Source organism: Triturus cristatus, chromosome 5_2 (genome assembly GCF_964204655.1).
Source record: "Triturus cristatus chromosome 5_2, aTriCri1.1, whole genome shotgun sequence".
NCBI classification, from domain to species: domain Eukaryota; kingdom Metazoa; phylum Chordata; class Amphibia; order Caudata; family Salamandridae; genus Triturus; species Triturus cristatus.
Genome location: NC_140588.1, coordinates 570,352,043 through 570,376,923, shown reverse-complemented (window position 1 = coordinate 570,376,923; position 24,881 = coordinate 570,352,043). Strand labels below are relative to the sequence as shown.

Below are 24,881 nucleotides of genomic sequence, written 5' to 3'. Positions count from 1 at the left end.
TGGGGACAGGACACCACCTTTTAAGGTGCAAGTGTCAACTCCTCCCTCACTTCTTGCCCAGGAAGAGCCATCAGAATGCAGATGAATACTTAGACACACCTAACCTTCCTGTGTTTGTGGCTGTGTAGAGGCAATTCACAAAGTGTAGCTGTCACCCAGCCCACATGTGTATTAGAGACAGGCTGTAGGCACACAGAGCTGTAGGAGTAGAGAAATAACCACTTTCTAAAAGTGGCATTTCTAAAATAGTATTGCTAAATCCAACTTTACCGGAAAAGATGATTTATCATTACCATATGAGAGGAGTACGCCTCACAGTAGTGAAAAACAAATGCAGGCGTTTTTCACTACTAAGACATACAAACCTTAACAGTACATGTCCTACATTTTCCTTACGCAGCACCTTTCTGTATGGGCAAACTGGGGTCTACCGTAGGGGTGAATTATGTGTAATAAAAGAAGAGTTTAAGGCTTGGCAAAGGGTTTTAAAGGCCAAGGTAGCAGTGAAACTGCATACACGGTCTCTGCAGTGGCATGCCTGAGACATGTTTAAAGGGCTTATTGTGTGGGAGGCGCAATTAGTGCTGCAGGCCCACGAGTAGCACTTAATTTTCAGTCCCTGGGTATATGGTATAACACTTTACAAGGGACTTACACGTAAATTAAATATGCCAATTGTGTATACGCCAGTGTTACCATGTTTAAAGGAGAGAACACATTCATTCACTTTAACACTGGTTAGCAGTGGTTGAGTGCTCAGAGTCCTAAAGCCAACAAAAACAAGGTCAGATGAATAGTAGGAGAAAGACAAAAGATTTGAGGGGACCCTTCAGAAAGGGCCATTTTCCAACAAATATGTTTCCTCAAATGTCACTGGGAAGAGCACCTGGGACCTCCAAGGTCTGGCTCTACTTGATATTATTATGGTACAGATATGTCTATAAAGGAGAAATGGATAAAGGATGTTAGTTTTTAATAAGGCTGGACAGGTGAGCTGCACAATGCAAGTGAAAAGAGTACACCTCTCCCCATGTTGACTCATCATACTGCTAAACCATTGAAATGCCCTACCTCATGAATAACAGTTGCAATTGTTTAATGGCTAATCAGTATGTGAATGACAAAAAAAACAGTGATATGAGGAGGTTGATCGGTTGCCCCTCTCTTTAAATACTAAGCATGCTCTCGTGAAACAGCTAAAGTGGTGCATAGTCAGATTTAAATAATACATTTAATAATGTAATATTAATGAAGGTATATAAGGCAGCTAAACGCACAGAACATATTCTAGTACTACCTATTAGAAAACAAATTCTATAGTCCCTTGATCCTCTCTTCTTGCTTGCGCTTGTTAACTTAAAAATAAAATGTGCCACTTCACACTTTTTTAGGTATAAGACTTCTAGAAAACGTTATTAAATTGAGCGATATCTCACAGACCCTTTGAAAAGAAGAGCGGCTATGACTCTTTGAGACCATAGGAGGCAGAGTCAAACAAACAACATTAGATGTTCTGTAATTTGATTCTAAAGCCGTGGTCCATCGCCACAATGATATAGGTCACTGTATAAGTTCACAAACAGTATATGAATGCGAACATTGAAGGGAACATCAACCTACTCATGACGTGCCCCACCGTCAGCATGGGCAAAGCCCACGTCTCGTTTGGCCCATAATAACACATTTCCTAGCACACACAAAACACATCAGAGGGACATTTGGAGATTCAATTTGCACCCAGTCACTTTACACTATTAGCAGTGCTGATGAGAGTTGGACAAAGAACACACATGACACACATGAGGAACAAACAGCACATGCACTAAGGTGGTCGTGAGTGAAGCTCATGCCTTCTTGGACTAATAACAGGGGTCTTTTTTTTACACACAACACCTTCTCCTTCCCACTCCAACTTAAACAAACTTCAGGAAGGCGTGGGACACTAAAAGGGAGACATTTACTATTCCCACTCCAATATAAACCAATTTGGGCAAGGTGTTGAACAGTAAAGGGGTGATATTTACTATTCCCACTCCAATCTAAACAAACTTAGGGAAGAGTTTGGGAGTTGGGGAGAGGAGTTGGCCTAACGGCTAGGGCGCTCAACCTCGGACCTGGGGGACTGGGTTCGAGTCTCGGTAATGACGCTGATTATCTTGTGATTCTGGCCAAATCACTTAATCTCCCCATGCCTAACAAAAAATGAATGTGTGTCCTCATGTAACGTAACTGGTGCTATGTAAAGCACTCTGATACCTGATTGTATTTGGGTCAAGTTCGCGCTATATAAAACTATGCAAAAAACAAAACAAAAAAACTGTAAAAACTTAACAATGCTAATTAAATAATTCCAATTCAAAATTTTTTTTTTACCTACAAGATTGTATTTAGAAAACACAAAATACACAATTAAAAATGATACATTTTTCTAAAATGTAATATTATAGCACACTGATTTAAACTACTATTATTTATATAAAATAAGTACATTTAAAAAAAATTCAATTATTATTAGTTCACTAATACAATTTCCAAATTTGTACTCAATATATTCTACCGTTCATAAATCTTTTACAAGTACCACTAAATTGTTTGCAAATAAACACATTTTATTATTAATGTTTTCATGATATTTTAAGTATTTAACATTACGACAATTTTTTTAACATTTCCCATTATAAATATTTTTTACACATTTTTAAACATATATAACAATTGCATACCAGAAAATTATTAAATGTAATTATCACCTGTAAGTGAATACAAGTAGGTTGTATGACACGGCAGAACCACGCATGCCTCTACCATGCAGCCCCAACAACGAATGTGTCTAAACAACGCATTCCTTTACCACACATGCCTTTACCACACAATTTTGTGGTTAAGGCATGTTTAGTAAACGTGTGGTAAGGTTCACACACCAGCCCCATTATCCTCAGTCCTAAAATCCTGGCCCCCGCCCTAGAACCCTACCCCCCGAGCCCTAAAAACGACCCCACCCATAAAACCTTCAACTATCCCGATTACCCCTGCCCTGAGCCCTAAAAACTGTCCTCCCAGCCCTAGGCCCTAAAACTCTGCCCCTACCTTAAAACCAACCTGACCGTCCCTGCCATGAGCCCTGAAACACTGCCCCCTACCTTAAAAACTACCCCGACCCTAGCCTCCCACCCTGAGCCCTAAAACCGGCCTCCTCCCTTAAAACCAAACTCCCTCAGCTCCCCCACCCAGAGCCCTAAAACCAGCCCCATCCTTTAAAACCTTTCCCTCAGCCCCAGCCCCAGCCCAGCTTACCTCACCGCGTCCCCCTCCTTCATGCAGGTCCTCCCTTCCGGTTCCTCTACCCGCCCGCTTAGTAAGCTAGAACACCGACTGACTTAAGCATGCATATGTGTGGTTCAGCCATATGCGTGGTTCAGGCAAGCGTTGTTCAGCTTGCAGTCAAACAGAATGTATGCTTGAAGCCACATTGTAAAGGTTGTTTCTCATACTAAAATTTTATTTTATTTTTTAAATATGTAGAATATTTTTAATAATTTTAAATATTCAATATTTTATTTTCACAAAACTTTTTACATTATTTAAAAACAATATAAAATAATCATATACATTTTAAAATTAATAAAACAATTTTCATATAAATACAAGAATATCTTAAAATAAAAAATTATAACTTATTTTTTTTAAATCTCCCCACCCTTATCCCATATTAACCCAACATCCACCACTAAAATACATTTTATTACAATATCATTTTATTGGTTTTTCTTTTCAAATAAACTGTGGACAAAAACAGTGAAACAACACACACTACCGAGACACATGTCCAATGCACCTATCAAGTAGTCTGTTACATTACACATCAGGGAGGCTTAGTTACAATGAGGCCATTCAGAATAAAATTTTGGGCTTCCCTTCCACTCCCACCCTCCCATCCCGCCCTCCTCTCTAATTGACACACTGGAGGGCTGTGATTTCCCACTCAAAGGCATGGTAGGTTCACCACTGTCCCTACACTCCCTGAAATTTCCTTGGACAACCCTGTGCCTCATGAACCACTCTTTTGACTTCCATACAGTGCATCATTCTCATTTTCCACTGTTTTTTGGGGGAGGGGGGTCATGTCTTCCCCATTTACTTGCAATGTCTCTTTTTGCAACATACACGCCTACCCGGTATTCCCAGAATTAAGAACTGTGGTGTGAAGGGAATATCAGTTTCCATTACATTTACCATCTCTGCTAGTATCTCCTTCCAGTATGTCTGTATTTACGGGCAGGACCAGATAACATATATGAAGGTCCCCTCTACCCAACTACATCTCAAACAACTGGGGGTCTGTGACCTTCCCATCGCCAACAATCGTGGTCTAGTGTAATATATCCTGTGGAGGACCTTGAGTTGTATGAGTCTTAGACTCGTTTTTATCACCACCTCTCATGGGTGCATTAATAGCCCTTGTTGTTCCTTGAACGGCAAAAGCCAAAAAGAGGGCCCATGGTAATTCAAAAAACTTGCATTAGTAACCAAGTCCAGCAGGCCAAACATAACAACCAATATCTTATGCAAGGACTGGCCATTACATCTGAGTCCCCTATATCCTGGAGGACTGGCATGATATTCTGGTTCTGAAGGAAGTTCTAAATCTGTAGCATAGTCAATCATCTAAATATCTACCACCATACTATCCATTTTACAGATCTGATTGCAACTACATTGGCTTCAGGATGTAGCAGAGTGAATGGGCCTATGGGGAGCCGAGGATGTGATATTACTGCAAGGGTAAGAGAGTTATGCCTACAGTACATCTACATGGGATGAAGACGGTTTCAAACTTTACCCTGAACCTCTAGGAACTGGTTCAGTCTTTGAAGAATGGGAGTTAGACAGTTTTTTCTTAAGAAAAATCTAAATCTTAGTGATGGTATTCATGAATGATCATGTGAAGAAGCCTCTGTCAAATTAAGATGTAGGAGATTGGCTACCTGCTTACTGTGCTTTAGCTGATTACCATCAACACCAAATCCATCTATCAAGGCTATGTGAATTGTCCTTGGCTATTGAAGATTATAAAATTGCCTAGCTATTGTGTAGGAAAGTTTCAGTTCAATTAAGACGTGGACCTGGGATTGTTCTTTTCTTCCATCCATAGATTAGCTCAACAGCCACAGAAACAAATAGACCATGAAACAAGTGAAAGGCTACGACTCCCAAAAGACTCCAAGTGCAAACTCAAAGTCCGCCAATCAGCTCGGCTCTACCTCCACATAAGCACTTCCTCTATCTTCATGTGAAAAGAACAAGTATTAAACCTCCATTACTGATACTCTGGTTTCCGGTCCTCATCTATGAAACAACTAAATTGTGAGGTTATTGATCTCTGCAAACCCACAATACCTTAAAGTCAAACAACTAACCATTAACAAAGTAACATACAAGATAAGTAAAACATCAGCAATTAGAAATACTATTGAAACAATACTTAGTCCAAAAGTGGATCCATCATAACAACACTGCAGGGTTTGCAACGAGACTCCTGTCATTTAATGAGTGGGATCATTCTTGGCTCCGTGTCCATATTAGAACTGAAACTTTCCTTCACTATAGTTAAGAAATTTGACAACTTATGTCAGGACTGGAAGCTTAAATGATGCTTGTTTAAAGCCTACTTGCCACCAGAGAAGTCATTCTCATTATTGGCTTAAAATAGAACTTACAAGAGGAGTCTGCCTTCATGATGTACTTCAAACAACCTCCAAGCACCAGAGCCTTAGAGGCCATGGCCACTCAAGTCAAAGGTGGTCTTTAACATGAGGTATTAATGTCTGCCTCCCCCCCCCTCATTACCAAACATACCCACCTACAACGGTAGGTGAAGAGACAGGTTTAAAAGGCTTTTTAATGAGATCAGCAGTTTCTTGGCCTTTGCAGGTCTTAACTCCTCTGTAAGAGTCTCAAACACTGTGAGGCAATGAACCCTATAAAACTTAAGGTGATCCGGAAATGCTGGCTAATAGATAGTCCTGGTACTTCTCTTGGTGTTTCAAAACACCTTAAAAGTTATGCTGTCCAGCTTAAACGTTTTGGAAGATACATCCAATGCCCAGACATCAGACACTGGTTTACATGAAATTAAGCACAAAAGCATTGCTAACTTATCAGAAAGTTCTTTCCTGGAAAGCTAAACGTTATCCTGCCATAATTCAAAAAGACATGGACTACATTGATAATCCATAATTTTGCATATCTGCACTTGGAAGTGGGATAGAGAGTCTGAATCCCCTCAACAACTTACAAACCAAGGGATGCTCCCCTACTGGAAACTCATGACAAGGTTTATGGCCCGCGGAAATGTCGTGGTCCTGTAACCTCTACAGGTATGCTCTTCCCTAATGAACACAAACCTATAGTGCCGCCAAACACAAAGTACAACATTGGAAAAACAGCCTTGGAAGGTTACCAAGTTACGCTTCTTCCACTCCAGACTAGGGAGTACTGAAAAAGGAAACCTACTTGAACTAGCAGCCATTGTGGGTGTAGTTTCTCTTAAGGTCACGCCCATTTTCCAGAAGCTGCTTGCTGTTTTGAAAACTCACCAGGCAGCATCATGATTTGGTTGGCGCCCCACTCACACAGGATCCCCTTCTACGCATCTATGAACCACGGCAACACTCAACCAAACACCGGCAACAAAGAGAACAAAAAAGACAGATTAATAAGCACTTTGGAATGAGCAGCAAAGCAGTAACGTGCCGCATAAAAGCGCATGGTTGTAGATTGACTTAGTGTGGATTCTGCTAGCTTAAACAGTGACCTGCAGTACAGAAAGACAAAAAATAAACTAAAGCTAACTTGGTGAATGTGAAACTAATGCAAACTAAGTGTCTGTGATGTATGATGTTAATACATTAAAATAACTTAAGGTTTGTGAATTTCTTATGCTATGTTCAGTTGTCATGAAATGTTACATTATTTGTTGTAAAACCTGCACAGTACTAAACAGTGATTTTACATCTGTGAATCTAGGGCAACTGGCAAGAAATATATTGTCAAGTCTAGAAATTTCAGCAACATGGAGTGATCAAATAAAAGGCACGTACACACAAGCAATTGTGAAAACGTATTGATAAGTGTGTGAATGATGAGGTATTGGAATAAGTCTAATCCATCATTCTTTTTCTAAAAGTAGTTAAAGAACGGGAGTGTAGGTGCATCGAAAGAGGGAATTTGGAGGTACTTTTTAAACACCACGGAGAACTTAGGAAGGAATATCATCGTCCAAGGGAAATTATCTGCTATAACCATCTTTTTAACATTACAAGTTACACCACTGAAGGAACTTCTCAAGAAATCCTAAAAAGATTCGGGAGTTCAACACCCGAATGATACGAGAACAAGGAACCGCTCATCTCGCACACTCTTCTCTCTTGTTGTCCAATTCCCATATCCCCTCTGGTACCCTAGTCCTTGCCATGTGGAAGTTGCTGAAATTGCAGTGGTACAGAGGTAGAGTTGGGAGCCAGTGTCTGGAACTTCCACCTGTCTCTGCAGGGTTAAACAGATTAGTGCTTGACAAACCAATCAAACTGATTGTGCCGTAAGCCAATCCATGTGGTCTAATTCTGAAAGGAAATTCAGGATGTGTGTTACGTTGGCTCCCACAGGATCCAAATTCCATCCCACACACCAACTGGACCAGCATCAAGCTGAACTACATTGTTGAGAGGTGGAGTCCGTCCAGGCCCCACTAATGAGATCAGTAGACTGTTGTGAAATGCCTGGGACACCCCAGCATCTCCTGTAATCCTCCAGGCCATGAGTGTGACTGCGCCGTCCAGGGCCAACGGTTGTGAGTTGCCGCAGGTATCCATTAGCATGTTCGTACTCTGAGGCAGATGAATTGGCTAATCAATAGAAAGTTCAAAGAAGAACTGGAAACCATGCTTGTGATCTCCAAAGCGGAGTCACCAGTATGAGGGATGCCATCTGACATCTGAGTTGGGCAGTCAGCTGGTAATCAAAGAGAACAGAGGGAAGGAGTACCCCAGAAACTGGCTCCAGCCTTATAAAAAATCATCTGTTGTCAATGCCAGTGGATCCGGTCTTCAACTGAAGTGTAAGAGCTTTTGGTCAAGATGTGAACAAGTTCTCCTGCAACAGACCCCACCTTGTCCATGATCATGTGAAAGAGAGGGCTATTCAATTCCCATGCGCTGGAATCCTTCAGGTGTCTGGCGCTCCAATCTGCAATAGTGTTAAACTTCCCTAGCAGATACTCAGCTCTTGACCAAAATCCTCTTTTTTCTTTAAGCATATTTTTATTGTTTTTCAAACTACAGCGTTCCATTGGTACCAGGTAATTACATCATTATTATACAGGTTACATTCAGGGGAGAATAATGCATAATGAATTATAAATTGACAATATATACATCTATGCAGAGTGACTTGAATACATGGGTGCCAGAGTATGTAGGCACATGTCAAGCATATTAACAAGTCATCGACTTGGGCTCACAATATTTATACCTATTAACATATCTAGTACCGTGTGTGAACTGAGTAACTGAAGCACCCATAATATAACAATAAACCATCTTCGTTCATATTCACCCCCTCCCTCTAGTCCTATGCATACTCATACAGTCCAGTGCATAATCCGTACATCATGGGCTCTTGTTAAAACTGCATATTATAAATACTCATCTTGTTTCATGACTTCCGGGGAATGAGCCCCGTATTACACCTTCTATTGTGTGGAACTAGTGGTATGGTAAAGGTCTACATCCACAGCTTTAAGCGACTCCAACATAATATCCCATTCTAGAGCTATTGGGACTTTGCGTAGCCCTCTAAGCTCCTCTCGGCGAATTGCCGCACTCTCAGCACTACCCCAGCGGAGCATCTCACTATGCCAAACCTGTTCTCTGGGAGCCTTCTTTGACTTCCATCTCATTGTGACGGCACGTATCGCTAAAAGGAGTGCCAGATCAACAAAACGGTATTGCACTGTATGTTCGGACACATGTTTGTGCAGCCCTAGGATACATTCCTCTACTGTATTTAATATCTCGCGATGTGTGGCCGTTTTAATAATTTGTCGAACTGCGTCCCAAAACCCTCGCAATTTTGGGCAAGACCATAGCATGTGTATAAGGCCTAACCCCTCCGACAAGCACTTGGGGCAGTAATGCTGTGTCTGCGGGAAAATTGTGTCCAATTTATAAGGGGTGAGATAAGCCCTGAGAAGAACCATGGTTTGGATAAATTTAAATATTGCATTCCTTGACACTTTTTTGGGATGAGCTACGATAACCACCCATTCCTTATCAGTCAGAGCTCTCCCTGTATCTTATGCCCAAGTTGTGCGTAGCGGTGTTAGGTCAACCTCCGTGTGGAAGCGTATCCCTGTATATATCCACTTAATCAGGTGTCTGCCTCTTCCCATGTAGTAAAGCATCTTGACCAAGTCATGTGTAGAGGGTTCCTGTCGTTGCGGGGCCCAATTGGTTTTCACATATTGTATCAATGTGGCATGCATTAAATGTGCCGGTGCCCCTATTTCATGGACAAAATTATCATGATCTAACAGCATCCCGGCCCAAAGAGGTCAGCCACCGTACTGATCCCTACTTCCAGCCACGGCGCTTGTCTACGCTTAGTTAGTTTACCATCCATCAGTGGGATTCCCAATAATGGAATGTTGCCGGCGTAAGCCTGGGGTGCACATGTGTAGTGTAGTGCTGCCTTCCAGCACTGGAGTGCGGTGCGCAGCAGTGGAGTGCGGTGCGCAGCAGTGGAGGGAGACCTTTCGGGATCTTGCTAGTAGGTAGCAACAGGGCATGCAAGGTTCCTCTGTCAATATCTCTGTCCGTGAATCCTATCTCTTGTAAGTTACGCCCAGCAGTCCAGAATGACAGCCACTGCAATTGACATGCGTAATAATACGCCCTGAGATCAGGGACACCCAGGTCACCACTGTGTGTACCTAGTTGAAGTTTTTTAAGGCTAATGCGCCGTCTCCCAGATCCCCATATGAGATCAGTCAGCAATGTGTTCATCAGTTTGAATGTGGTATGCGGTATTATAATAGGTTGATTAGTAAAGTAATAAATCAATCGCGGAAGAACCACCATTTTCGCTAAAGCCGCTAGGTCTTTTTGCCTATGCAGCACATGCGCGCTGCGTAGGCGAGACCTAAAAAATAGGATCAATCTGAGAGGGCTGTGTCATAACAGCCAGAGCTGCTGACTTGGAAACTGTGGAACCAGGTTTGAGTCTCTGCGCCGGCTCAACATCCTGTGATACTGGGTAAATCACCTCTTCTCACCGTGCCTACCAAAAATGAATGTGTTCTTGTTTTTAAATTTACGGTGTGCACTCCCAGCTGCTGCTTTCCGTTGAACATTGTAAAGTTAATTAACTAAACAAAACTAGCATCTAATGCTATGCTGACCAGCATTAAAGGAATTACACAACAACAATGTGATGAGAGCGAATGATTGTATCTCGCTCATGACGTATGACTCATTAAAACAAGGCAACGTCCTGAAAGACTATTATTAAAGTCAAGCTGTTTGAGCGCGCTGATGATAATATTAGTAAAAGAGCCTTTGGATATCCACGCACGCCCGGTGCAGGAAAAATATTTTTTAAAACGTCAGCTACAAAAGTATATTAAAACAGTAATTGGGCCTCATGAAACTGATAAGAGCAAACACATGAGGAAGAACAGGAAATAGCATGCTACGGACAATAGAAATGGAGGAAAAGTAAGTGCCAAGTACTGGAACCAATGAAAGGCAAGGGGGCGGGATGTAAGCCCCTTTTAAGATGTATATTAACAATAGATTCCAAAAGGACAGCGCAAGTGCTGTGCAGGAATAACGTCAACAAGCACCACACAAGCGATGTGCATGTGAAAAATGCACAAGAAAAGCCCTGTTCCCGAAGGTCCTAGATAATGGGAGAGACTTGGGGCCGGGAAGTACGAGTTGCTGGTCTTTAAAAAACTCTTGTCAGGAGTGAGCGAGATGCGGTTCATGAGTATCCCCCTTGTCTGCAGCTCCCCTGGTACCAAAAACAGGTTACTGCACCTCGTGGGATCTGATAGTATCGGGAAAGCACTGCAGGGGCCTGCGTCAGGATGTGAGGGATGTCCGATACCTGACACGACCTTGCAATCCCACAGCGTGGAGACTAAGACCATCGCGCTCTGTATCAGGTGCTCGAGAGCTGCTCAACAGATCACCTGGATATCAGAGGGCCGTAAAGCTATCTATAGTAAGGCAGAGCACAACCAAGTGAGCACAATGCTAATGCCACAGCCACCACAACTTTTAAATCACTCAATAATAAGCTGAATGAAAAATAATAATCAGCACTCCCAACCCAAACCACCATTAGAACAGTCCCCAAGGTGAAACACATATCCGGCTGCTACGCAGTGAAGAAAGAGGAAATGCTTTTCCTTGGGAATGGTCATATGTGAAGACAGAGCCAGCTGATTGTTGGACTTTGAGTTTGCACCTTGACTCTTGGTAGTTGTCGTTCTTTGCTATTGCAATAATCTGAATAAAATTAAATATTTTTTAATAAATGTCTGGGGCTTTCAATAAAAGTTTTTTCATTGGTAGCCCAAACACCTAAGCGCCGACTGTAAACTTGCAGAAATTCTTCTCTGACTTTCCTTTAGACGGCTATAATAATTCAGTGGAGAAGCAAACATATTCATTTGTCAGGCTGCTGTACTCCACATCTTTAATACTACCATTTTGTTTTATTCTTAACTGTGACAGAATTACTGTGCTACACTCATAATAATTCCATCACTAATTACCACTTGGTGTTAAAGATCTGTGAAATTAATAAAACAATTACTGCTGCGGGGATTATCCAGCTATTTAGAACCTGCATTAAATTTAAGGCTTCTTGGCCTCTATGTCATTTTCTTTATGCATCCAACTTTTTTTTATAGTGCACCATCACCACAAGCAGTATGAGGCCTATTTATAAGAAACTTAAATGTAAACATTACAAAACTAGATAACCTATAAAGAAGGGTTAAAAATATATCAGTAGCAGTTTTAGAGCATATTTTTAGGCCTTTAGGAACTTGGAATAAATGACCATAAAATATATCTAGAGCACCACAGATCTGAAGACAGCCTCTACGGCAAGGTTTTTTTAATCTAGCTGTGCCCTTTTGTAAGGCAAGATTATAAAACAGTCATTAGCTGGAAAAGATGGGGGCATAAAATGTGCTGCTAATTTAAATGTAGTGGCGAGTAAGTTAATTTAGGTAAAAGTGGAAGAGGTGTGTTATCCTAATCACGTGAAAGAAGGGTTTACTTATATTATTAAGGGGGAGAGACGTAATGGCTGAGTCGGCAGCACTAGACGTAGTGATTCTGTGCATGAGGGTTCTGAGGGGAGATCCTTTGAGTTGAAGGAATTTTTAGCTTCTCTCTTTCTGCTTGGCATGGTGGTGAATTTGACCAGGCATGAGGGTTTGCTCAGATCTGAAGCTTACAGGTAAGGCAGCGTAATTAGCTTGATTTTTTGACAATTACTGGTAGGTCTAGCTTCAGAGTGTAGTATTGCCTTGAGCAGGTCAAGAGAGGATAGTGAAGCTCTCCCTAAAACAGCATTTCTGAGGTCTAATCTACAGATGGCAAGCACTTGCAGAAAGTTATTGATTTCTTGCGTAAGTGGAGAAAGAAGTTGGCAGACTTAACTACTTGTTTAATATTTGGGTTGACAGTGAGGTTTGGTTTCTACAGTAAAATCTTAAAATTTTACAGAGGGGGAAGTTGATGGTGAAAAGATTTCTGTTGTCAGTATGTATAACATAGAAAATCTAATTTGTTCTTGTGTTTATGCAGAGAATAATTTTTGTCAGTTTAGCATAAGGAAATGATTAGATTTCCATGGATGGATTTTATTTATGAATGACCAGAGATTGGGATTTTTCCTAGAGCCTAAAGAATATCTGTAATTGTCAAAGTCAGAGGTTTGTTGGAGAGGGATCTCAATTAAGTAATCAGTTTACCACAAGAAGGTGCCGATTACGATCCGGTAAAAACCGGGTACGAACCGTCGGTCGGAGCGTATTCTCCGTCCGACTCGTACCCGGTTGTAAAACTTTACAAACATGGAATTACGATTCGCACGGAAACACCATTTCCGTACGAATCGTAAAAAACACCGACCGACGAAAATTTGCATACGAATGTGATCCGGGAATGCAGCGACGTGACGTCGGGACGTTTCCAGGCAGCGTTTCACGACCCAGGAAGTACGATTCGAACCGACAGCAGTCCGGACGGCAATATTTTCACGGCACCCAAAAAGTGCCGGAAAAGCGAAGTACGGCGCGAAACGACCAGAGTAGGTGGCCCGGTAAGCGCCGTACCCCCCCAGCCCCCGTACGTTCGAGTCAACCCCCCCCAGCCCCCGTACGTTCGAGTCGTACCCCTACCCGTGTATGTACACCCGTGTACGTGTCGAACTGTACGTGTCGAACCCCCCGTGTATGTACACCCGTGTACGTGTCGAACTGTACATGTCGAACCCCCCCATGTATGTACACCCGTGTACGTGTCGAACTGTACGTGTCGAACCCCCCGTGTATGTACACCCGTGTACGTTCGAGTCGTACCCCCACCCGTGTATGTACACCCGTGTACGTGTCGAACTGTACGTGTCGTACCCCCCGTGTATGTACACCCGTGTACGTTCGAGTCGTACCCCCACCCGTGTATGTACGGTGCGTACCCCCAGCACGTAGCTGGGGGTAAAATCGGACGCCCGGGACGGATCGTACTTGCATGGTCGGACTTCGCTTTTCACGTTTGTACGGTGAATCGTCCGAGGACGTGTCGGACACTTTTTCCGACCCGAGGACGTGTGGGGAATAATTCCCAATGCGATTCGTATGGACTTTTTACCATACGAATCGTACTTGCCAGTTTGTACGGCACTTGTACGATTCGTACGGTAAAAAGACCGGATACGAGTCGTACGGGGATTTTTTTTACCGGATCGTGATCGGCACCACAGTCTTTTGATGCACTCAGAGTAGAGCTTGGAGGAAATAGAGTCAGCCCGAGCTGTACTGTTGACTTTGTAAGATGATTCCTTGTTATGAGACTGAGATAGGACTCACCAAATCACCGGATCAGGAGAATAAAGTACGGCAAAAATTACTTACACTGTATACTGTTGTTGTGTCCGCCTGTGGCTGTTTCCTTATTTTGACACGGCCGGAGCTTAAATTTCTGAATGGGCGATAGGCTGCTTGAACCTATGATATGCAAGGTGACTGAAGATCGTAAAACTGATATTTAGGGCCGTATTCTCTGGATTCAATGCCACAATGATGTCCTGCCTGCAGGACCAGACTCCCAGTTTTCCCAGTTTTTCCCACTCAGGCCTCAGTTTTGGTCTACGCAGGCCCATCAGTGCTGGGTAGATGCATATGACATGCTCCAGGGATTCGACTAATTCCCCGCAACCCCCACACACAAGCTCGTCTGATAGACGCCGCCAGGGAGCTAGATGTTTCAGAAAGTGCCACTCACCAGTCGAATGTCTGACAGAATATCGACGGACAGAAAATCGACCTACAAAAATATCGACACAAAAATATCGATGACAAGAATATCGAGATCCTATCTACAACATGGTAAGTACAAAAATATCGAAAATAAAATATAGAATGACAAAAATATCGTTATTAAAAATATAAAGTATTTTTTAGTTAAAAAAAAAGGTAAAATAAACCAAATAATACTTATAAATAAAATAAACATAATTAAATATCTTTTATTATGTTTAAAATTAATAATTAATATATATATGATGTAATAAAACATTAATTAAACATATACATATAATATATAATATATATACTTACTTAATAATACATTTTAATAATTGTTTTAATACCTTATAACTTGTTAAAAATTATTATAAATTACAAATACATCATACACATAAAACAATAACATGTCATAAAAATTAAATAATTATATATAACACATTTAAAAAATTACATTTAATTTGAATATTGTTAAAATTAATTATATATTACATTAGCTAACATAATACAAAAAATATTAAATAGCACCGACAATAAAGCTACTACTCCAGCTCCCAAAAAAACAGTAAAGAAAATGTTGGATAGCGTAGAGCTAAAAATTACTATTTCCACTCCAGGGAGTGTAACAATAGGGAAAGTGTTGGATAACGTACAGGTATAAATTACTATACCCACTGCAGGGACTGCAACAGTAAGGAAAGTGTTGGATAGCGTAGGGGTAAAAATGACTATTCCAACTCCAAAGAGTGCAACAGTAGGGAAAGTGTTGGATAGCGTAGGGGTAAAAATTACTATTCCCACTCCAGAGAGTGCAACAGTAGGGAAAGTGTTGGATAGCGTAGGGGTAAAAATTACTATTCCCACTCCAGAGAGTGCAACAGTAGGGAAAGTGTTGGATAGCGTAGGGGTAAAAATTACTATTCCAACTCCACAGAGTGCAACAGTAGGGAAAGTGTTGGATAGCGTAGGGGTAAAAATTACTATTCCCACTCCAGAGAGTGCAACAGTAGAGAAAGTGTTGGATAGCGTAGGGGTAAAAATTACTATTCCCACTCCAGAGTGCAACAGTAGGGAAAGTGTTGGATAGCGTAGGGGTAAAAAATACTATTCCAATTCCACAGAGTGCAACAGTAGGGAAAGTGTTGGATAGCGTAAGGGTAAAAATTACTATTCCCACTCCAGAGAGTGCAACAGTAGGGAAAGTGTTGGATAGTGTAGGGGTAAAAATTACTATTCCAACTCCAGAGAGTGCAACAGTAGGGAAAATGTTGGATAGCGAAGGGGAAAAAATTACTATTCCCACTCCAGAGAGTGCAACAGTAGGGAAAGTGTTGGATAGCGTAGGGGTACAAATTACTCTTCCAACTCCAGAGAGTGCAACAGTAGGGAACGTGTTGGATAGCGTAGGGGTAAAAATTACTATTCCCACTCCAGAGAGTGCAACAGTAGGGAAAGTGTTGGAATGCGTATGGGTAAAAATTACTATTCCAACTCCAAAGAGTGCAACAGTAGGGAAAGTGTTGGATAGCGTAGGGGTAAAAATTACTATTCCCACTCCAGAGAGTGCAACAGTAGGGAAATTTTTGGATAGTGTAGAGGTAAAAATTACTATTCCAACTCCAGAGAGTGCAACAGTAGGGAAAATGTTGGATAGCGAAGGGGAAAAAATTACTATTCCCACTCCAGAGAGTGCAACAGTAGGGAAAGTGTTGGATAACGTACAGGTATAAATTACTATACCCACTGCAGGGACTGCAACAGTAAGGAAAGTGTTGGATAGCGTAGGGGTAAAAATGACTATTCCAACTCCAAAGAGTGCAACAGTAGGGAAAGTGTTCGATAGCGTAGGGGTAAAAATTACTATTCCCACTCCAGAGAGTGCAACAGTAGGGAAAGTGTTGGATAGCGTAGGGGTAAAAATTACTATTCCCACTCCAGAGAGTGCAACAGTAGGGAAAGTGTTGGATAGCGTAGGGGTAAAAAATACTATTCCAACTCCACAGAGTGCAACAGTAGGGAAAGTGTTGGATAGCGTAGGGGTAAAAATTACTATTCCCACTCCAGAGAGTGCAACAGTAGGGAAAGTGTTGGATAGTGTAGGGGTAAAAATTACTATTCCAACTCCAGAGAGTGCAACAGTAGGGAAAATGTTGGATAGCGAAGGGGAAAAAATTACTATTCCCACTCCAGAGAGTGCAACAGTAGGGAAAGTGTTGGATAGCGTAGGGGTAAAAATTACTATTCCCACTCCAGAGAGTGCAACAGTAGGGAAAGTGTTGGATAGCGTAGGGGTACAAATTACTCTTCCAACTCCAGAGAGTGCAACAGTAGGGAACGTGTTGGATAGCGTAGGGGTAAAAATTACTATTCCCACTCCAGAGAGTGCAACAGTAGGGAAAGTGTTGGAATGCGTAGGGGTAAAAATTAATATTCCAACTCCACAGAGTGCAACAGTAGGGAAAGTGTTGGATAGCGTAGGGGTAAAAATTACTATTCCCACTCCAGAGAGTGCAACAGTAGGGACATTTTTGGATAGTGTAGAGGTAAAAAGTACTATTCCAACTCCAGAGAGTGCAACAGTAGGGAAAATGTTGGATAGCGAAGGGGAAAAAAATTACTATTCCCACTCCAGAGAGTGCAACAGTAGGGAAAGTGTTGGATAGCGTAGGGGTACAAATTACTCTTCCAACTCCAGAGAGTGCAACAGTAGGGAAAGTGTTGGATAGCGTAGGGGTAAAAATTACTATTCCCACCCCAGAGAGTGCAACAGTAGGGAAAGTGTTGGATAGTGTAGGGGTAAAAATTACTATTCCAACTCCACAGAGTGCAACAGTAGGGAAAGTGTTGGATAGCGAAGGGGTAAAAATTACTATTCCAACTCTAAAGAGTGCAACAGAAGGGAAAGTGTTGGATAGCGTAGGGGTAAAAATTACTATTCCCACTCCAGAGAGTGCAACAGTAGGGAAAGTGTTGGATAGCGTAGGGGTAAAAATTACTATTCCAACTCCAGAGAATGCAACAGTACGGAAAGTGTTGGATAGCGAAGGGGAAAAAATTACTATTCCCACTCCAGAGAGTGCAACAGTAGGGAAAGTGTTGGATAGCGTAGGGGTAGAAATTACAATTACTAATATTAAACGATAAAATATTTTTCATAACCAAAAACATATGAATTATTTAAAAGTAAATACCAATTAAAATATATTTAACAATTTTAAAAAATATATACCGCAAAATACTAATTATGAAACATTAATTACCAATTAAAAAATATTGAACTATTAAATATTTTTCATACGCCAAAATAATAAATATTACACATTAATTACCAATTAATAATTACCTATTAATATATTAATTAGAAATATCAATGCATAATATTTAATTATATTTAATTCACAATTAATGATTATTCAACAATTAATTATTTTTCATAACCATAATATTATAATTTAAAATATTTACCAATTAATACTTATTGTCCAATTAATTAATTATCAATACCCAACAACTAATTTAATAATTACTTAATTAGATTTCAATTACTTCCAACACTATTCCCCTATAAACGCACGACACACTCCACTAATATAATAATACACTTAACATAATTATCAATTAATTAATTAATTAAAACTAATTGCCAATTAATAAAAATTAATTACCAATTAATACTTAACTAACAATAATATAATTATCAATACCAATAAATGAAAATAAATTATTAATTAATTACAATTAAATTACTTCCCACCCTATTCCCCTATAAACCCACAACCCGCTACAGAACTTAAACGCAAAAATTTATTAAAATCAATTTATAATTCCTAAAAATGTATAATTAATTCCATATAATTAAATTACTTCCCACCCTATTCCCCTATAAACCCACAACCCGCTACGGTACTAAAACACAAAATTGACTTAAAAAACCATTGTTAACATATAAAAATTGTATACATATATGTTAAAACCAGTAGAACACTTAACTAAAAACATATAACACATACATATTAAATACATAATAAAATACATAACAATAATATAAATATCTATATTAGTAACATCAATATTAGTAAAATCGATATATTTGATGTCGATATTACTAACTTCGATATTACTAACATCGATATTAAAATACTTACCTTAGGATCGATATTCTGTCCATAGATATTATTGACATCGATATTCTGTCCCTTCGAAATTTAAAACTCGATATTAGTGTAGGTAGATATTTTAGTTTCGATATTTTGGCTGCTCACCCACCCAGTCAAAGCGCCAACAATCTCTGCTTTAGGTGCAGGGAATATGTGCAAGCACGGTATGGTAATGGGGAGGCCAACTGGTAAGAATTAATTACTGCCCATGCATGTTTGCGTTTAGCTAGGATCGCCCTGTCTGAAGGGTAGGAAAACAGTTGGATACGCTTCTTACTGCTTGATTTGAATGTTTTTTTTTACTTGGGTTGAGATTCCAAAGTTCACTTGCTGATCATTGCAGCATACATTCATTAAAGAACTGGCTATGTGACCCACCAGGGTTGTTGGAACTGATGTCAGTTGTTGATAATAGGGACTCAAGGGAGCCAGCTCTAGCCTGTCCCAACTTGTGGCACAGGTTGAGAAAAGCACCTGCACTTTGCATTTCGTAGTTAAGGAGGCTTAGCTCAATCGAATCTGGGCTGCGGATGAGATTTTGGGCAGTTGAAGCACCTTTTTGTAGATCTTAGTCACGTATTGGTTTAGTCTGGTGCTGAGCTTGCCCAAAGAGATTTCTAAGCCGTACAACAATGTGGGGCCTATCTTAGGTCAAATGACTTCCAGGATTGGGACTAGGCTTGGCCCTGTCAGCTTTTTGGAGAATTTAGAGAGACTGATTTGAAGAGCTGTAGCTTTTATAGCAATTTTACTGCCGTGCTTGACAAGAGTGCCACTAGTGTTGATGTACATTCCCAGATATTTATACGTTTTTCCTACTGAGATTTGGAGGTTGTTGTATGACCAACCACTGCCTCTATGACATTTCCTGCCAAATATCACCACTAGAGTTTTCTTTAGGTTGACCTCCAAATTACTTGTGGTGGTATAGCTGTATAATTTATTTCGAAGTCATTGCAGCCCAACTCTCGTGAGACTGAGGAGAGCAAGGTTATCAGCTTATAGGAGATTGCTGATCTGCGCACCACCGATCCTAGGGGAATTACTAGTTATTACATCTAGCTCTACTGAGAGGTCGGCTAAAAACAGGTTGAAAAGCAGGGAAGCTAGCACAAATCCCTGTTTAACTCCCCTAGATGTCTGTATTTTTCTGGATAAGAGAGAGCCAGTGCCAAGCTGGACTTGAATCCAGGTGTTAGTATGCAGCTGGATGGTTGACTCCAGTAATTTGGCCGGTATTCCCCATTTTGTTAACTTGGCCCAAAGAGCCTCCCCTGGCACACGGTCAAAGGCTGCTTTAAAAATCCACCAAGCAGCAAAAATGTATTATAACATATATTTTCAATGTTGAAGTTAGTCCTCTCTTTTCTTATACAGCCAGACAATCATCTTTCAATGCTCTTAAGGGAACAGGATCACAGCTCGTTTTCTCACCAAGAATAGAATGAGCTTTAAGCAATAGTGTTCAGTTAAACATTTCTTATCAAATACAATGGTATTTGGCTTACATATTCACATAATGTGCTTTCATTAGAAATGCTGCATCTTTGTATGTGAACTTCTTCATTACCACACAAAGGGCCAGATTTAGATCTTGGGAGATGGGTTACTCCATTACAACGGTGACAGATCCACCGAAATATATATCCCATTATATCCCATGGGATTTATATTTCTGCGGACGAGATATCTGTCACCGTTGTGACGGAGTAACTTGTCCGCCGAGATCAAAATCAGGCCCTAAATAACAAATCTCCATTCATTTGTTAACAGTGATCTTTGTGAAAGTTGAAACATTTGCAGAGTTAGAGAAAACATTTATGCAACTATTATTCATTTTGGGAAACATGTCTATGGGAAGGTCAGAAAATAAACATGTTGGGTTATGTCAGTATTCTTTAGTCATGTCACCTTTTTGTCAGGCAATCTTACTTCAGCTATTCAGGCGTAGTAAATATGATTGCTTTCTACAATTTTTGCATTCAATTACATCTATTTTCATTTAGGCCTGCATGTTAATTCTGCACATTATTGCATTATTTTCTTGACATTATGAAACGTTTCAGCAGGTTTCAAATAAAGGTTGAAAAACACAGGGACCAAGTACAAACCCTGAGAGACATTCCACAACATTGCAATAATTTGTATCTTTGTCTTCATCACTTTAAAGCTGCTGCATTATTTTAGTGTTGTAATCGGGGGACCAGGATCAATGGACAGACTGTAAGTTAAGTGGACCTAGTCAGTAAGTAAATTATGTTCTGCCAGCTGGAAAATGCTACTTTCAGACTTAGATACTGAAAGGAGCTGGTCCAAGGAGATGTCCAAAATGGATTCCATAGCTTCAGAGTGGCACAAAATCAAGAAAAGGCTTGAAGCAAAAGAAAGTGTCTTCTAAGATTACTTTTTATTTTATTTATTTACGTAGTTAGCTGATCCCAATTTATTCTAATGTTCTATTTCTCTCAGATCAAAATGTTTTCGAATAGCAGCATTTCAAAGTTCAAAGATGATTCTAAAGCATTTGATCAGTTCGATAGGAGCTTGCAGTAAAAAGACTTATGGTGGTGTAAATGCTGAGAGAGAGAACATGCGCTGCTAAAGGCTAAAGAAGTTGTGGATTACTCTGATAATATCAGAAGTTTCTTCCAAGCATTATTGTGAAAAGAAAATTGTGCAATTCAAGATTTGTAAGTCAGTCTGGTGGAATTTTGTTTCTTACTACTAAGACCCTCACCACTGAGTTTTTATAGATTTATTGCTACTAAATGTGTATCACCTTGACTTAGCATCAGTGCACTCAGAGTTCATTTTGGACAGACTGCTTGGAGGCAACAGCTCAAGTATTTAGATGAGTGCTAATGCTGGCCAGTCCAAAAAACTCTCTGAGCTGATCTGGTGACTCCTTGATTCCCTTACAGCTTGAAGCATGGGTACTACAGCCCAAGCAGGCACTGCCTCTTTACGGCACTTATCAGCTTGGGGCCATATTTATGAAAAAGGGGCGCAGCAAGTCACCTTGCTGAGCGGCACTGTCCTGCATCACTGGGCAAGGGCAGGTATGTGCCATATTTAAGGCAATACGGCACATTCCTGTTGTTTCCCCTGGTGCAAGGGTTCCTCCGTTGCATGCAGGATTGAGCACCTTTCTGCACAAAAGCAATCCCGAGAGGTGTTTTCCTTTTTCTATGTTTGTTGCAGAAAGAGGAAAAAATGAGTAGAAATAAAGATATTTTTCCTCGCATGCCTCTCCTGGAGAGGAAAATCTTTTTGGCACATTCCCAGGTTTACCTGTTATTCTTAGTCTGTGAATTTGTCAAAATCCATGGATGTTGTTTGGGAACACCCACTAACACCCATGGAAACACCTTCCTGGCTCAGAGTATTGCAACGGAGCGATTTGCGCTGCATTACATTACTTGAGATCTATGAAGCCATGCAGGGCCACGCAAGGTGGCCTTGCATGGCTTGACGAATCTCATTTGAGCTCATAAATATGCCCCTTGGTCTCAAACCAAGGAAGTCACTGGACTCTTTTGACAGAGAGACAATACCATGGTTACATTGGACAGCATCTGAGTCTAACATGGTGGAGATTACAAATCCACAAACCAAACTATTTAGTTAGATATTTCCCACCTGCCACTTAACCAGGGATTCCATATCGCTTACCCAGTAAACAAACCAGTGCAGCCTGAAGGATATAATCTTAGTTTAGTTCAATTAGCCAACTGAGTTGACTGACATACATGAAAACAACAGGAAAGCCCAAGACTTTAAAAGTGGTGGCCTAGTGAAAGTAAGCCATCTATTAATTGTAGCACTAGACTATTAGAAGTTTGGATATTTGTTGGCTTTTCACATTTTTTAAATAATATCAATTTCTTTCCCTGTTTTCTCTTTCCAGAGACGGCTTAATGGAGATAAGTAATCACACCGTCACCAGTGAGTTTGTTGTTCTAGGACTTTCTGACCTCCCAAATTTACAGATCCCTTTGTTTGTTGTGTTTTTTTAATTTACATTGGGGTCCTCCTGGGAAACTCTATTGTTATATGTGTGATATGCGCTGAACTCCGCCTTCAGAACCCCATGTACTTCTTTCTCGTCAATTTATCTTTCTTGGAAATTTGTTGCATATCAGTAACAGTTCCCAAAATGCTACAGATGATTTTGACCCAGAGAAAATGTATTTCCTTTTGTGTCTGCATCACTCAAATGTACTTTTTCCTGCTCTTCACCGTTGTGGAGTTGTATCTTCTGTCTGCCATGGCTTATGACAGGTACGTGGCGATCTGTAACCCGTTGCGTTACACAGTCATCATGAACAAGACTGTCTGTTTGGTGCTGGCTGTTGGCTGCTGGCTTTTAGGATCCATCCTACCTGTAGCCCACACCGTCCTTTTATCACAATCAACTTTCTGTGGGAAAAGAGAAATTAATCATTTTTTCTGTGATACGTCAGCATTAATGGTGATATCTTGTTCTGGGAATGCCCGTATGGAATTATTTTCTTATACCGAAGGTACAATATTTGGGTTCAGCCCCTTCCTGTTGACGCTTACATCCTATGTGTTTATCATCACCACCATACTGAGGATACGCTCCACAGCTGGGAAACGCAAGGCCTTCACCACCTGCTCCTCCCACCTCATGGTCGTAGTCTTGTTCTACTCATCCATCCTGGGCATCTACATGAGGCCAACTTCAAACTACTCCATGGACGAAAACAAGATGGCGAGCATTGTGTATGTTAGCGCTATCCCTCTATTGAATCCACTCATCTATGGTTTACGAAACAAAGAAGTGAAAAAAGCCTTGTGGAGACCTACAGAAAACAGAACGGCTGCCTTTATTGTAAAACAGCGAGATTGAACCCACCACTTAGCTTCATTCAAAATTCAGCAAACGGGTAATGAATCGAAATTTGAAAGAAACAGATAACATTCTTGTATGCTCATTTCCATAAAATATATAGAATTTGCATCTTTGAATTTTTCACAATTTCACAGTTAATATGAGTTTACCAGACAGGCACCACATGACAAGTCAGAACGAAGGCATCGGACGCATTATGAAAAATTGTTTTAATCACTCATCTCACGCATGTACCTCAATCTTAAAACTATTTGCTATCTCTATCTTTGTTCTCACACTACTACATACTGCTTCCCATGTGTGCTCCAGAGCAGTTTTAACACTCCTTCTGATGTGGCCAACCAGTTCTGTATCTCAGTGCAAGTCTCACCTTCCTGCAGAAGAGTACCTCTTGAGCTACTACTGCGTCTTCCCTGATAATTTATCTCGTGATCCCTTGACTACAACCCACCTCCAATGGAATATGCTCCAGTTGCTTAGTGTATTTACATGCATTAAGTAGTGAAATGTCTCTGCCCTAACTCACTTTCTTTTACTTTTCTAAACTATACAGAATTAAGTGATTTCATCTTAATTCATAATATACTAGGGCAGACTCTGCAAAATCTTGGAATCTATTTATTAAAATGTCTCTTACCTCTATTTGCCGAGTACAAACATGTGAACTACAGTGAATATTCCCACTAAAGCCACTGATATATATTTTGGTGAGATAAATTTCACTCATTCTTGTACCAGCTCAGGATTCCCAGACGTTTAGTACTAATTTGTCACACTGTTCAGAAAATGTAATTTTGACAAAATTGTTCAATACAACAGCAGATAACTGAGTACTTCATGAAAAAAAACATCACAAGTGAAATCACGAAATAAACACCACAAGTGAAATACAAAAATATTGTACTGATGAAATAGTTATAGGGCCATATTCAATGCAGTAAAAAAACACATCTATTCTGTTTTGCAGTGACTGTAGGAAGATTTACAATCTCAGCCATACTCAAAGACACAGAGCCCTGTATTTTCACGTTGGTCTCTTATACACTATTATTGTATCAGGCTGGCTCCCCACGACTCTGGAAATCAAGGGGGGACTAAGAAATCCTTGTAGCAAGAATTGCTGCTGTCTGTGTAATCAATGAAGCCACAAACAACTTCTGTTTGGGACTATGACTTTCAGGAGGTGGCCAGGTAGAAGAATCAGTGAGTGCTTACTCTTGAAAGTTGATTGTGCGAAGAACATGTG

General features: G+C 40.5%; 1 long non-coding RNA gene across 1 annotated transcript in view; it reads left to right on the top strand.

The window, feature by feature from the left end:
- LOC146825651 (uncharacterized) overlaps positions 1–23,741 on the top strand; it is a 142,938-nt gene extending 119,197 nt beyond the window's left edge. The window contains exon 2 of the long non-coding RNA XR_014961898.1: positions 22,667–23,741. This is a non-coding gene — a long non-coding RNA (uncharacterized LOC146825651). The remainder of the gene's footprint in view (positions 1–22,666) is intronic.
- Positions 23,742–24,881: the final 1,140 nt, after the last annotated feature.